We start from the raw sequence: 14,797 nt of genomic DNA on the forward strand, positions 1-14,797 counted from the left end.
AAGCTGAAAGCTGTTCAGTGCTAACAGAGGAAAGGAAAAAGGCAATGGAAAGAACAAAGAACTGTCTGGGTGTTCCTCGGGACATCAGAGCAGACCTTACATCCTGTGGGAGCAGATCTTACAGAGTTAGAAGGCATTGTCCAGACAGAGAAGACAGAGCATGTATCATTCTAGGTGTAAAGACCTCAAGGCCTAAAAAAAACACGGTTCCCCGGCATGTAGCCATTGGAAGAATGGAGCCATGTGACACACTTTTCCTCCTGTCCCAAAGATCTCCTTGAGGAGACATACGAAATGTATCTGAACAACCTGACTGCTACACATTATACAAAGCACACACCTAAGGGGCAACAAAACAAACAGAAATGACACAGACCAGGTACTGGTCTGATGGAGGTATGAATGGGCTGGCATGGAGAGCCCTGAGAGGCTAGCAGTCTGGCTGGCATGCTCAACCAGGAATTCCTCTGACACCATTCTCAGCTCCCTTCCTTCGAGCAAGTCAGCAGCCTTGCTCAGCACCTACCTCCTATGTGGCACTGGCAACAATGCATTCTAACTGTGGGTACAAGCTTCTTCCCCCACAAGACTGTGGGCTGAGTCAAGAGCTGGATCTTTTTATCACTATGTCTCCATCACTCAGCACATAAAGAGCTCAAACAGAACTTGATGAATAAGCTAAATAATTCATTCATGTGCATGATTAAGATTTAAAAGAGCAGAGTCCTGGACCTATAATGCCAAACACTTTCCTCTCCTAGTTCACCTTGTTTTGTTCTTCCTCATACACTATGCATCCTCACCTAGTTCATGTTTTCCTAGCCTTTCATTTTATCCTCATAAGTCAACGCCTACCCTCTGTTTGTGGAAAAGGGGTAGATAGTCTTGTCCCAAGTTAAGAGTGACCTATGTCAAACTGAAAAACCACCACGCCAAAGAGGTAACAGGGAATTGGCTTCTCATACACTCAGAAGAATGTGAGATTACTGCCTCGCAAAGGAAAAAGAGAAACCCAACCCGATTACAGTTTGAAAATAGGTCACTGCTTGAATACAGCCCTTTGGGTTACTGGCAACAAGCTCCTTTTGCTTCTGACTCTAATGTCAAAAGAAAGTGGCAGCACAGTCTTAGAATAAAGCCTCCACAGCCAGCTGGCCACCTCAGCCTAGCCTTCCCACTGGTATTCTAGAACCAGCACACATGGCCAGGCAACTACTGGGGAGATCAAGACTTTGTCACTATACATATGTGTTTTTTTTCTTGCTGAAGAAGCTTCACCCTGAGTTAACATCAGTGCCAATCTTCCTCTATTTTTTAGTATATGGGTCACCAGCACACCATGGCCACTAACAGAGCAGTGTAGGTCTGCGCCCAGGAACCAAACCAGGGCTGCTAAAGCAGTGTGTGCCGAACTTAAACACTAGGCCACCAGGGCTGGCCCAAGTCTTTGTCACTATTGACACGAAATACCAGAGCTGGTAAGTTTTGTTTTGTTTTGAACAAATTAGAAGACAACTCAAGGTTGTCTTTATAATAAGTCTCTCTTGCTTGCATTCAGCTATACTTTAATAGGAAAGAAATGAATAGAGTTCAGCTAGCTCACTTATACCTATACAGGGCCAACAGCAGCCTCTCTTCCATGAGAGAGTTATAATTAGGAATTATTATAATGCTTTACTTGCAGCAAATTCTGTGTGTGTGTATGTGTGTGCGTGGCTGGGAAAAGTGTCAAAATTTTGGTTCTATGGCAAAAGACTGTGTATTGCTCAAAAAAAAAAGGGTGAGAATTACTGATCAAGAATCAGTAGTAGAATAGAGAAGGCAAAGAAAAGGGCATTTGAGCAGTATGTTTTATTAGCAAATAGCATATTTCATAATAGGAGTGACTGATATTTATTAAACACAAAGTTCCAGAATGTTCTTCTGGTAGAGTAATTCTAAGAAAGAAGTTCCAGAATGGTCTACTGATGTATTCCTCTATAAAAACAGCCCTGGTTCATTTAGTATGTAGTGTACGTGTCTTTTCTCTCAAAAAAACCTGCAAGATCTCTGAGGTAAGTATTCAGCCCTAGACCACTCAGCTTCAGCAATGGCGATATGCACACAGTGGGCATGTATTAAATATACCAATTACAGAAGTCCACCTGCGGTGTCCTGCTTTACTAGCAAAAAGGGGGCTATAATTACAAGCATTCCTGTCCAATATGCAATTTGTTGCATGGGATTGAACTTTAGTGTGGGTTCCTTGATACTAAAGCACTCAATATCCATGATTTGTTTGCAGGTGTGTAGAACTCACAGAACTTAACTGAAAAGTTAAGCTGAACCTTAATGTAGCCATCTAAATAAAATTAATTGGAATTTATATCTCAACTATTTCTAACAGAGATTTGAGATAAGTAATTAGACTAAATAGAAGGAAAACTGGGTGATAAAGGATTTAAAGAAAGAACTAGAGGGCTGGCCCCGTGGCCGAGTGGTTAAGTTCGTGCGCTCCGCTGCAGGCGGCCCGGTGTTTCGTTGGTTCGAATCCTGGGCGCGGACATGGCACTGCTCATCAGATCACGCTGAGGCAGCGTCCCACATGCCACAACTAGAAGAACCCACAACGAAGAATACACAACTATGTACCGGGGGGGCTTTGGGGAGAAAAAGGAAAAAATAAAATCTTTAAAAAAAAAAAAAAAAGAAAGAACTAGAGAAAAGGAGGGAGGGAGTGAAATAGAAAGAAAGGAAGAGGAGGAGAAGAAGAGAGGAAATGGAGGGAAGAAGGGGAGGAGGAAACACTTATCTAAGCAATGGCTTCTCTGCCAAAAACCATTTTGGCAGAAATTTACATGATGCTTTTAACATCTATTCATTGTAAAAACACACGAAAAAAACCTGTAAATTCAGTATTTTACCTAAATTTGTATTTCATTAATTAAAACCTTCAGATAAATTTGAAAAATATTAATATACACATACGAAGCTTCTTTAATTTGCAGAAATATGTAAGCAATTCATGCTTTGCCAAAATGGACTCCTCCAACCCATTTCTCCTCCCCCAACGGAGAGTCTTGGCCTACAGATTAGAACCACTACTACACACAAAATAGAAGGAAATTTATATACCAAGTACTACTAGGAACAATAATGAAATCCAGTTCAAATGGCTTACCTAATAAAGGAGGTTTATTGGCACCTGTAAGGAGAAAGTTCAGACGCTGGGTTTGATGCAGCTGCTCTATGATGAAAGCAGGGGCCTGTTTTCTTTTTCCCTACTTTATTAGCCACATCCTGGGGGTAGCTTCCCTAATCACTGCAAGATGGCTATAGCCATCCCAGGCTTCCTGTCCCCACATTATCCAGAAAGACAGAGAGAGGGCTGGCTTTGGGGAGGCCTCGCAAAACACTGAGGAGCCTTCTTCCCAAAGTCCTCTGCAAACATCCTGATGGCCTGAACTGGGTCACATGCCCAACACTGAACCAACCCTCTCGGCAGTGACTGCCACTGGGTTAATCACTGTGGCTAACATGCGAGGGGTTACATGACTGGGTTTAAACAACAAGACCCTTCCCTGGAGCTGAAGGTGGGATCAATTCCTCTCTACCAGAAGGCAAAAATAAACACTGTCTGTTTGCTATGGAAGGGAGTGGGGAAGTAGAGATGTTGGGGGAATGGGGACAATTATAATGTCCTCCACACCTTAGCTAGTACTGAATTTGACTCTCAGATCCCCAGTATCAAGAGCAAACATGGAAATGCATTTTGAGTGACACTTGATCATTTAACAAAGACGAACATTTATTCTTAAACAGAGACAAATTCTCTTGGAGGTAAACTCAAGGAGAAACACGTCTTGGAACTCTATGTAAGGGAAAATGGGTAAAGTTGAGGACAGCAGGCTAAATTGGGAAAGATACAGTGAAACACATTCAAACAGATCATTCTTACATGGATCCTCCAGAAGGCAGAGGATATAACAGTAAATCATAACCAAGTGAAGTTATTTCAGTAGAGGGCTGATAAAATGGTCCAGATGCTTTCCCTTCAAATGATCTAACTTACTGCAAAGAGTAGGGATTGACTTATCTTAGACTCCTTCTTAGGTATCAAATTTCTAAAAATGAGCTAAAATATTTTAAAAACATGACCTCTAGAGTTTTTCAAGTTATTGTCATGATCAGATTATCCTCCGAGTGTGTGTTTGTATGTTTATGTGTGTACCTGTTACTTATTTCAAATAAAAAATAGTTGAGTGCTACTATATGTTCAGTTCTATGCTAAGAAATTGGTGGAAATAGGAGAATTCAAAGTCACAATGTCTCTGCCCTCAAGGAGTATAACCACCACCATCACCACTAACTGAATAAAATTAGTATATGTCAGGCATTGTGCCAATTGCTTTACATTTATTTCCTCATTTAATTTAATCCTCACAATAATCAGATTCTGAGCTAAGTATCATCTGAATTGGGAAACCAAAGACAAACAGCTAAATAACTAGACTCAGGTTACACAAACAGGTAACAGCTGGGATCCAAATTCAAGTCCTTCTGATTCCAAAACTATGTTCTTAACCCACAGCACATCTGGAAGGCAAGAAAACAGACATAAACGTCTCGTAAGAGTGAACAGTACAAGAGAGTATATCAGAATGAAGAACTAAGTCCCAGGACATAGAATTAAGTGCTTAGGATTCTGAGGAAACCAAAGAAGACACATCCTGTGAGCATAAGACATCATATGTTGCTGTTAGTTGTGTGAGCCCTGTTGATGCTCAAGTCCAACTGATCATACATCATCTGTCCCTTGGCCTCTGACCCATGACCTACTTATGTAATATTTCTTCATTCTTTAGCCAATGATAAAAATGGAGAGCCAAAGACATTTCTGCAGGCCTTAGGACATTTCATAGTTATCTCCAAGATGAAATCAGTTCTTTCTTTGATGTGCACAGGCTTCTCTCCATACTAGAGATGAGGCCATATAATAGAGAAAGTAGCTTTGAAATTCTCTGAGCAAATACTAGATGGTATTTCCACTGTTGAATATTTATACGATTTTTATAACCCCAGCCCTAAGAGTATATGATAATTGCCTTTGTCCATGGGATCAATTGTTACCAATCTAACACTGTGGAAAAACATACATGTAATATAATGTCTGAACAAAATGTAATACTACTTCCTCTGTGCTGGTCTCCATGTACCAGAAAGTCGTGAGAGTGAACAGATGCAGTGTCCCTCTCATGCCTCAGTACTCCCCTAGAAAGAAGCTGGTTACCTTAGTCAGGGTGGACCTCCCTATCTTCAGAGTATGCTTCTAGGGCCCCAGTGTTCCAACAAAGGGAGAAACATCTCCTTACCAACAGTAGCAAGTCAGAAGTGTATGGGACTTCCTCTGCTTCCATGAGATTAGGGGAAAGTATCAACACCCTAGTACTTCTACAGTAAAGAGTATGTGCTACCAGCCCAGTACAGGTAAGGCTTCCACTCATTTTCATAAGGTGTCATGGTGAGGTGCTATCTGGAATTAAGACTGCTTCTATCAAGGCAATGAGAAACAATGCTGTTTTCAAGGTCACATCTGAGAACTTGGATTCATTTTTCAGTTCCAACCCACATTTGACTGACCACTGTGTGCCATGTTCTGTGCTAACATCTCCTCATAGTCTTAAACAATCCTAGGAAATGGATATTATCTCTACCTTACCTGTGTGGAAGCTAAAGCTAAGCGAAGTTATGTCTATTGTCACAGAGTTGGAATGTTAGTGTTGGGTATCAGACCAAATCTCCTGATGCCAAGTCCGATGTTCATTCCACATTGTGCTACTGACTCTCCCAGTGTAAGGTTTTGGGTCTTGGATTATTATTATTATATAAACTGGGATTTGGATGTTCATCCTTGTTATAGCCAAGCTCTTACTTTGCTCTCAAAAGAGAAAGAATAAATCATGTTGAAGGGAGGTATCAGAAGGTAAAGGGTAGTAAATGTTGCAGTGAATGAACACAAACAGTTTGAAAATCCTAGGGCAAGGATCATCTTTGACCGAAGTAGGGATAGAGAAAACTTCAGAAAAGTGAGGCCATCCACTGGGAAGGAGGAGCTTTTGAGGTTAACAAAAGCCCCCAACACAGACATGAAGGCAAACAAGCACAAAGAAAGGGACCTGTGTAGGAAACCCCTTAGATCAGGGTTTCTCAACCCTAGTATTGACATTTTAGACCAGATAATTCTTTGTTCTGGGGGCCTTTCTTTGCCTTGTAGGATATTTAGCAACATCCCTGACTTTTCCCACAAGGTACTAGTAACACCTCCCACCCAGTGCCCTTGTTGTGACAAAAAAAAGTCTCCAGACATTGCCAAATGTCCTCTGTTGAGAATTACTGCCTTAGATGAAGATGTGCCAGCAACTGGGACCTGGCTGGATGTGGGAGGAACAGAGTGAAAGGGGAAGGCCACAAATAAGGAAAGGGAACAGATGTGTACTCCAAGCGTCCTCTCATCAACTCCTTCAGGTATGGACTCTGATGACATTAGGACAAATGGAGCCACATGTGATCCCACAATGGGGTCTCTTTAAAGAATGCACAGCAGGACCCTGGCTAGGGGTAGAACATCTACAGAAGCGGGGAGAGAAAGGATTCTAGACCTAGGCAACCTGGAAAGGGCAAACCCTTACTCTCTTTTCTTCTTTCAGTAAACTGAAGCAAGAGAGGAAGACACAGGGAATGCCACAGGAGCCTGGAATTCCCAAACATATTTGGGAGGATTTGAGGGGACCTGAATTACGAGAAATTGATCCGTGATGTGTCTGTGACTGCAATGTCATCCTTCCTTCACAGGTCATCTCCCACTCCTGCACCTCTCAGTCTCGGACTGCTATTGCCCAGGAAAAGCAGAAAGGAATTGGGATCTTATTCCTGAGAGGCAGGAAGGCAAAAGGAGAAGGCGGGTGAAGATGAGACAATTTTGAGGTTCAAGAGAGATATACTGACAGAGTTCACAAATGGGACCATGTTTCTCAGTAAAGAGAAAACAAAGTAGAACTGGGTCTGGGGCTTGAGGAAAGCAAAGAGGCAGAGAAATGAATACTTACAAAATGCCCACTGAGTGTCAACTCTGAGTAAAGCACATTGCATGAGTTACCACATTCGATATTCACAGCGTCATATAAAACCTATGGTGTGAGTATTATAACCTTTTTATAGTGGAGGAAAGTGAGGCACAGGGAGAGAAGTAATTTCTCTTTGTTGACAGACTAAGGGGCCTCCAGTATGACCAGAGGCCCCAGGCATGGTTTTTGTGCCTCCTCTTGGCTCCAAAGTCCACAGCCTCTTGCTCCATGTGAGCTGCAGCTGCTTGCTTGTCTGTCTGCTCCACTAAACTAGACCGTCAGAGATTGTGTTTTAGTTTCTGTGTCTCCAGCATTTCCCTGTGTGCCAAGCACAGGCCCCAAAGCAATGGAGGAAGCAAGCAAGAGTTAACGCTGAGGCGAACAAAGGACCCGCCAAGGCCCAGCTGTGTGAATTTACAGCAGAACTAATGAGCACACCCAGTTACATAAGTGCTTCTCCCGCTATGCTCGGCAGCCACTTGAGGAAAGCAGGGCTGTCTTTCTTTTACTGTGCTATATATAATCTCTGTTTTGGCAGGAGAGCATGCTACAGTTCCACAGCTCAGTCACATTACATATTAATTTTTTCTTAAAAATCCAGCAAATTTCCTTTTACTAGTGATGTCACATTAATACAGACTTAGCTTAAGATTTAGATAATTTTCCCACATTTCCAGCATTTTTCTATCTCAAAAACATTCATTATTTCTGGTTCCACTTTGAGAAGCAAAGAAAATGGATGCTGAAGAGACAGCTTGCAACATTCTGTAATTATAGCCTTTGATGATGGAACCTCAAGGCTCCAATCCCAAATGGGACAGTATTTCCCTTTGGTAATTAAATAGGGGCTGATCCATTAACCAAAAATATAGATATATTTTTTCAAGAAAATACTTTTGATACGGAGTAGGCCAGGTTTGTTTTTCATTCTTTCCCATCTGCCTCCTGGGCCCTAACCCTGGAATCCATGACCTCATGACCACAGAATGAACACTTCACAGAAAGAATCATTCATTTGTCTTGAGACTTGATTGAAGATGGGTTTTGCTTAGTAAACCTTCTCTTCAACTATTAGGACAGTTACCTGAAAAATGTTTTCTGAGATCTTTAAAAGCATACATTTACTAAAAATAACCATATTAACTTCATGTTAGTCCTAAAAGTTTCTCTAATTTCTGAAAGCCACAGACTGTTATTCTAACATGAATTTTTATATATACATACACACTTGAACATTAAAAATTACATTTCTTTAAATATATTCAGTCATTTATACTTTTTGCCAATTTGGTTGGGCCTTCCCCCACATCAGTTCTTCCAAAATAGTGAGATTTTTTAAGAAATAAAATCATGTATCTGAAGTTCTCATGGGATGACAGGTTAAGAAGAAAAAGAAAAATAGGCTTTCAAAATATGAATTATACTAACAGTAACACTAACATCTAAGTTTAGTAGAGCTATTATTTATAGGCATAGCTCTCAGAGAGAGTACGTGTACATTTTGAGACTTGCTAACACTAGGTGGCTCAACTATAGCAAGTACTATTTAAGGGTGGCATGTCACTGTGGATGGAGTCAGATAAACCTGAGTTTCAGCTCTGACTTGGCAACTTCCTAGTGCAGGTCACTTGGGTCTTGGGTGAACTATTTAACTTCCCAAACCTCAGTTTTCTCTTTTATGAAATGAGAATGGTACCAGTGCCTACAATGTAAGGTTCACTAGGAAAATTAAATGAGATAGTATATGTGAGAGCCTCCTTAATGTGCACGTTGGGAGTTAAGAAGTCGTCTCAGGCTTCCTGCCTCTTTCCTCACTCCCTGCACTCTCCAGTCACCAAGGTGGCCCCTGTGCAAGGTTTCTGAGCACTGTCCCTCTCCTCTCACATGCTGACTGCTGCAGGGACTTCAGCGACCTACACTGCCTACATACACACACACACTCCCCCACCACCCTCTACGGCCCTCTGCATCACAACCATATTTGACTTTCCAAAACACATAGATTGTGTCTTCAGTGATTCTCTACAGGATAAAGTCCACTCACTCTATCCTGGTGTCGTGGTCCTTTCTTAGTCTGGTCCAACCTGCTTTTTCTGAGTTCACGGTTCCTTGCAAACCTGTCTTCCCACTCCAACTCTTCCCAGGCCATCCCCCTGCTTCCAGCCCTTACACGACCCCCATGGCCTACAGTATAAATTCCAAACTGCTTCAGGTGGCATTTGAGACACATGTTATCTGGTGCCTGTGCCTCTCTAGTTTCACTGTCCACCACTCCTTTCCCTCCTCCTACTTTATACTCAAGCAATTCTACTTATAGTACCTGGAACCTCCATGCTGTCTCATCACTCTTCAACCTTAAATACACTCCTCTTTGCCCAAAATACCCTTATCCTCTCATCTATTTGACAAACTCCTAGACAGTCTTCAAACTTCACTCAAATCCCCTGACTTCTGTTACGATCTGTCAAGTACTGACTCTCTATTTTCTACAGTTTTCTATTACTGCACCTGCCATGGTGTAATTATTTTTCATGTTTTCTTGTAATTCACTACAGCACTATATATGTCTTCTTTGGGGGAAGGACCCAGGACTCAATCTTGCACAGAGCAGTAACTCAAGAAATGTTTGTACTGTTGAATAGGAGAAGCTTCTAACCTAGTGGGAAGATCAACTGAAATGCAGGAAATACATGCCACCATAGCAGTCTGCAACTGTGAGAGTAGGCAGAGGGAAAATTGTACAACATTCCCATTTAAGACGTTAAAATGTTGGTGACTGCTAGAGCTCAGGAAAAGAAACCCTTTTTATGTGGTTGCAACTCTAATGAGTCAATTATATTTACCTAAAGCCCGTAGAACTCAAAACTGTATTTTTCTCCCCAAAGTCTCATTCTTTTACAAAGTTCCCTGCTCCGTGGAATGATTGTGGGCAATCGCTTTTGCAGTTTTTGGCGATGCCAGTTTATAGCTATGTTTTTCTGTTCACTGAACTGGCTCATTTCTTCAGGAGAACAAACTGTTCTGCAGTGAAGCAGGAATTGGCTGGGTTCTAACAAAAAGATTTTTCCCCCCTGACAGTGTTTTTGCAAAAGACCCAAGTCAATTTATAGCCAAGTAACAAAAGGTCAGAAAGGTCAGGCAAGCAATGGGCGTAATTCCTGTGTGTCACAGCCAATAAAGGAAATGGGTGGGAATAAATAGTATGCAATTTTAACCTGAAATTATTTGTGCAAAACTATTATTGTAAACTATACAAAGAGACCCATGGCTTCCAATATCAAGGATTTCCCACTCTGATACTTTTTAAAGGCACATTTACAGTGGAAGAACTGAGATGACCTCAAATTCCTCATTCGCAAGTGGAAAATGTCAAAATCTTTTTCACACTAATGTATGAAAAAACATGGTCATTGTTTTGCAACCCTGAAATAGAAATGTTCACATGAAAAATTAAATATCTCATAGTGAAATCACAATTAAATATAATTTGCATGGCTGAATTCAATATAAAATTCTTGCCAAAAGAGAGACAAAATTGACCAAAAAGAAAGGATAAGAAAGGGCTCTACAAAGGTGATAGTTTATCTGATTTGCTCATGCTAGAAGTGTTACAAACTACTACACTATTCAAAAAGCATAAGAACAACAACAAATGCCTGCCTTTAAAGCAGACACAAAGAACTGACATCACCAGCCAAGCAAGTGGAAGACAGATGAGTAACATCCTATACTGGGCAGGCAACCAGGCCCAGGCCCATGGGTCTGTGGAATAAGGAAGGCTTTCAGATTTCAAGGCTGTTGGAAGGCCCCCTGTCATGATGTCTACAGTACTGACCATTTAAAAGAGCCTAATCATCCAAAAGATGAATAGTTAAATACAACTCTGTCATGTTCCAGACAAGATGGCATAAACCATTTCTCCCGCAACCTCCTTGCTAAGTACAACTATAAACCCTGGAAATAATACATGAGGCAACCAAAGGAAAAGTCTGAAAGGTGGAAAAAGGAAAGCGAACCGGTTAGGGACTCCAGAACTGGAGGAATGACATAGATGCAGGATATCTTATGATCACCCACCCCCACCAGTCTAACAAAAGAAGGTGGCCCAGGCCCAATGTTTCCCAAGCCCCAGCCTAGTAACAAAAGGCAGCCCACATAGGCTCATCCTTCCCCATGATAGAATGAGAGTTGCACTGGCAATACCAGGCCAGTGAGCAGCACCAACAAGGAGGATAGTTCAGGGGCCCACTGACAATAAAACAGTTTGGGGAAGCACTCCCCCTCTGCAGGGTCCTCAGAAAGTACACTTCATCCCAACAGGATGGAGACTCCCTTTTCTCACCTAGAGGCACCAGGCAGCATAACCTGGGGAAACTCCTTCCCCGCATCAGACAGCAACATCAGGGACCAGTAGGAAGCTTAGCTGCACCAGATAATCACCAAACCAAAATAATAACAGCAAAGGCTCTGAAAAGTAAATTGTCATCGGAACCACAGCCCATACAAGTAGATCCCAACCTGTGTGCTAAACCTAAATAGGGCGACTGCCTGATAAAATAAAAGATTTAAGTAGGACCCAGAATCTCCTTACATAATAAACAAAATGTCCAGAATAGAATTGAAAATCATCCATCAGACCAAGAATCAGGAAAATCACAACTTGAATGAGAAAAGCTAATCAACTGATACCAACAGCAAGATTATCTGATGCTGAAATTAGCTTACAAAAGACTTTAAAATAGACATCATAAATGTGCTTCCACAAGCATTTACAAATTCTCTTGAAACAGATGAAAAATAGAAAATATCAACAAAGAAACAGAAATTATAAAAAAGAACCAAATGAAAATTATAGAACTGAAAAATTCAATAACAGAAATAAAAACTTGCTAGATGGGCTTAATAATAGAGTGAAGATGACAGAGGACAGAATCAATGAACTTAAGGATAGAGTGATAGAACTCAGCCAATATGAACAAAAGAGAGAAGATGGGCTGAACACAAATGAACAGAGCCTCAGGCACTTGTGAGACAATAACAAAAGATCCAAAGTTCGTATCATCAGAGTCCCAAAAGGAGAGAAGAAAGAGAGCTGAAAGACTATTCAAAAAGATAATGACTGAAAATTTCCCAAATTTGGTGTAAGACATAAACCTATAGATTCAAGAAGCTGGGCAAACTTTAAATAGGATAAACCCAAAGAAATCCATGCCAAGACACATGATAATTAAAGATAAAGAAAAAGTCTTGAAAGCAGAGAAAACCAACACAGTGCCTATAATGGAACACCAACTCAAATGACAACAGATTTCTCATTTGAAACCATGGAGGCCAGAAGGAAGTATCACAACATTTTCAATGCTGAAAGAAAAGAACTGTCAAGCATGAATTCGATAGCTGGAGAAGCTATTCTTCAAGACTGAAGGGAAAAAGACATTCTCAGACTAAGGAAAACTAAAAGAATGTGTTGCTAGAAGACCTACCCTTAAAGAATGGCTAAAGGAAGATTCTCCAAATAGAAAGGAAATGATAAAAGAATAAATTTTGGAGCATCAGGAAGAAATAAAGAACAACAGAAAAAGAATATGAGTACATGCAACAGACTATCCTTCTCCTCATAAGTTTTATATATTTTGTATATTACAAAATATAAAAATTTTATGTAAAATGTTATAAAATATACAAGTTATTTATATTTTATATATTTATATGTTAAATATAATGTATAATTATATTTTATATATTAAATATATTTTATATACTATATTTACATTATATATTATACTTAATATATAAAATATAATTGTATATTTAATGACAAACAAAAATTATAGCACCATCTGATACTCAAGGTGATTTTATTTAAAACAAGGGAGGGGAGGTAAAGGGATCTAGATGGAAGTAAGGTTTCCACATTTCACTCAAAGTGGTAAAATGTTGATACCAGTAGACTGTTATAAGTCAAATATGTACATTGTAATACCCAGAGCAATCACTAAGAAAATGATACAAAGAGATACACTCAAAAACACTACAAATAAGTCAAGATAATATCCTAAAAAATGTTCAAGTAACCCAAAGGAAAGCAAGAAAAGAGAAACAGATGAATGAGAAACAGGAAACAAAACAAACAACAAAATGGCAGATTAAAACCCTAACACATCAATAACTGCTTTAAATGTAAATAGTCTCCCATTTACATTTATATTGGTAAATATACCAATTAAAAAGTAGAGATTGGTAGAGTGGCTAAAAATACAACCAAACTATATGCTGTGAGCGAGAAACTCTCTTCAAATTCAATGAAATAGGTAGGCTGAAAATAGAGCACTGTCCATAAGATAGACAGACTGTCAACAGCTACTTAAAATTATGCTTCTGAGCAATTTTTAATGATACAGAAAAATGTTTAGAACATTACATTTTATAAGACATAAGCAGGTAAATATTAAATATTTTCAAAGCAAGATACAAAATGTATATATAGCATGGCTTCACACTATACGTAAACAACTTCTAAATAAATGCCTAAAAAGAAAGTTACCAAGATATCTCTAACAGGAATCTCTATTATCTTCATTATGCTTTCCTGTATTTTTCAGATTATCTACCATAAGAATGAATGGCTTTTATAATCAGAAAACAAGGTTATTTTTAAAAAATTCTCTTCAATTAAAGCAGTCTATTAAAGATAACTGTGTTGCTGCTTGGGGAGGAGAAACTAATATTTATCATTGGTAACTACCATTAACGTGGACCTTTTTACTGGTGAGTTGGCTGCCCACCCCTTCCCTGCTCCCCAGAAGACAGAGACACAGGGCAGAAGGCCTAGAAGACCCAGAAAATGTTCTCTTTGCAAGCTTTGGGCATGGGATCCAAGAGCTGGGAGGCAGGGAGTGGGGAGAGAGCAGACAGGTGGGGGTGGGAGATAGTGTGGCCAGCAGAGCAGGACTGTTGCATATCCGCCTCGCTTCCAGTAGTCTTCAGAGTCACTGCTCTGTCTCCACAGGTCTGACCACTGAGCTGGTCACCATGTTTCCTCACTCTATCACCCAAGGCCACATGAGTATGTCTCAGTTCTCACAGCCCAACAGAACCTAACACAAGTATCACCTCAGCATGCTGGGGGGCCATAGTACAGAAGAAGGAATTCTTCTGTTTTATACTGCCAAGTCAGTATCAATTTAACACTCCCATCTTCCTTTCTTTTTTCAAAGTCTCTCCCTAACTTTATCCAGGAGCCCTGTGACAACTTTCCTACTATAACAGGCCCAATCCTTTCTATGGCATTTCAAGTAGTAAACCTCAAAACAATCTTCAATCCATCCTTACCCTTTGTTTGTATATCCGATCTAGTATTATAGGGAGATTCAGCATAGAATGTAGAAGGTAGCACATATAATGATTTCTAAGGTCCCCTATTAGAGATTTATAATTCTTTTACCAAATGATATCTTTACTCATTCTTAACGCAACTAACAAATGAACCCTATTAAAATCATAGTTGAAAGCTCTGACCAAGATTCTTTCATGTATAAGATACTTCATTGTTGATGTTGCTATGGCCCTATTTAACAGTCTTTGGGATCATTTCAAGACTTCCCACTTATATCACCAATACTGGAAAAGTTGCCTTTTTCTCTTACTGATGACACGGAATCCCACCTCTAGGGCCATATGCGATAAGTCAAAGC

The 14,797-nt window shown here is 40.1% G+C and overlaps 1 protein-coding gene across 4 annotated transcripts in view; it reads right to left on the reverse strand.

The window, feature by feature from the left end:
* ZHX3 (zinc fingers and homeoboxes 3) overlaps positions 1–14,797 on the reverse strand; it is a 132,537-nt gene that overhangs the window by 40,093 nt on the left and 77,647 nt on the right. The gene's annotated exons all lie outside the window — the stretch shown is intronic.

The sequence above is a fragment of the Equus asinus genome, chromosome 15 (assembly GCF_041296235.1).
Source record: "Equus asinus isolate D_3611 breed Donkey chromosome 15, EquAss-T2T_v2, whole genome shotgun sequence".
Taxonomy (NCBI): Eukaryota; Metazoa; Chordata; class Mammalia; order Perissodactyla; family Equidae; genus Equus; species Equus asinus.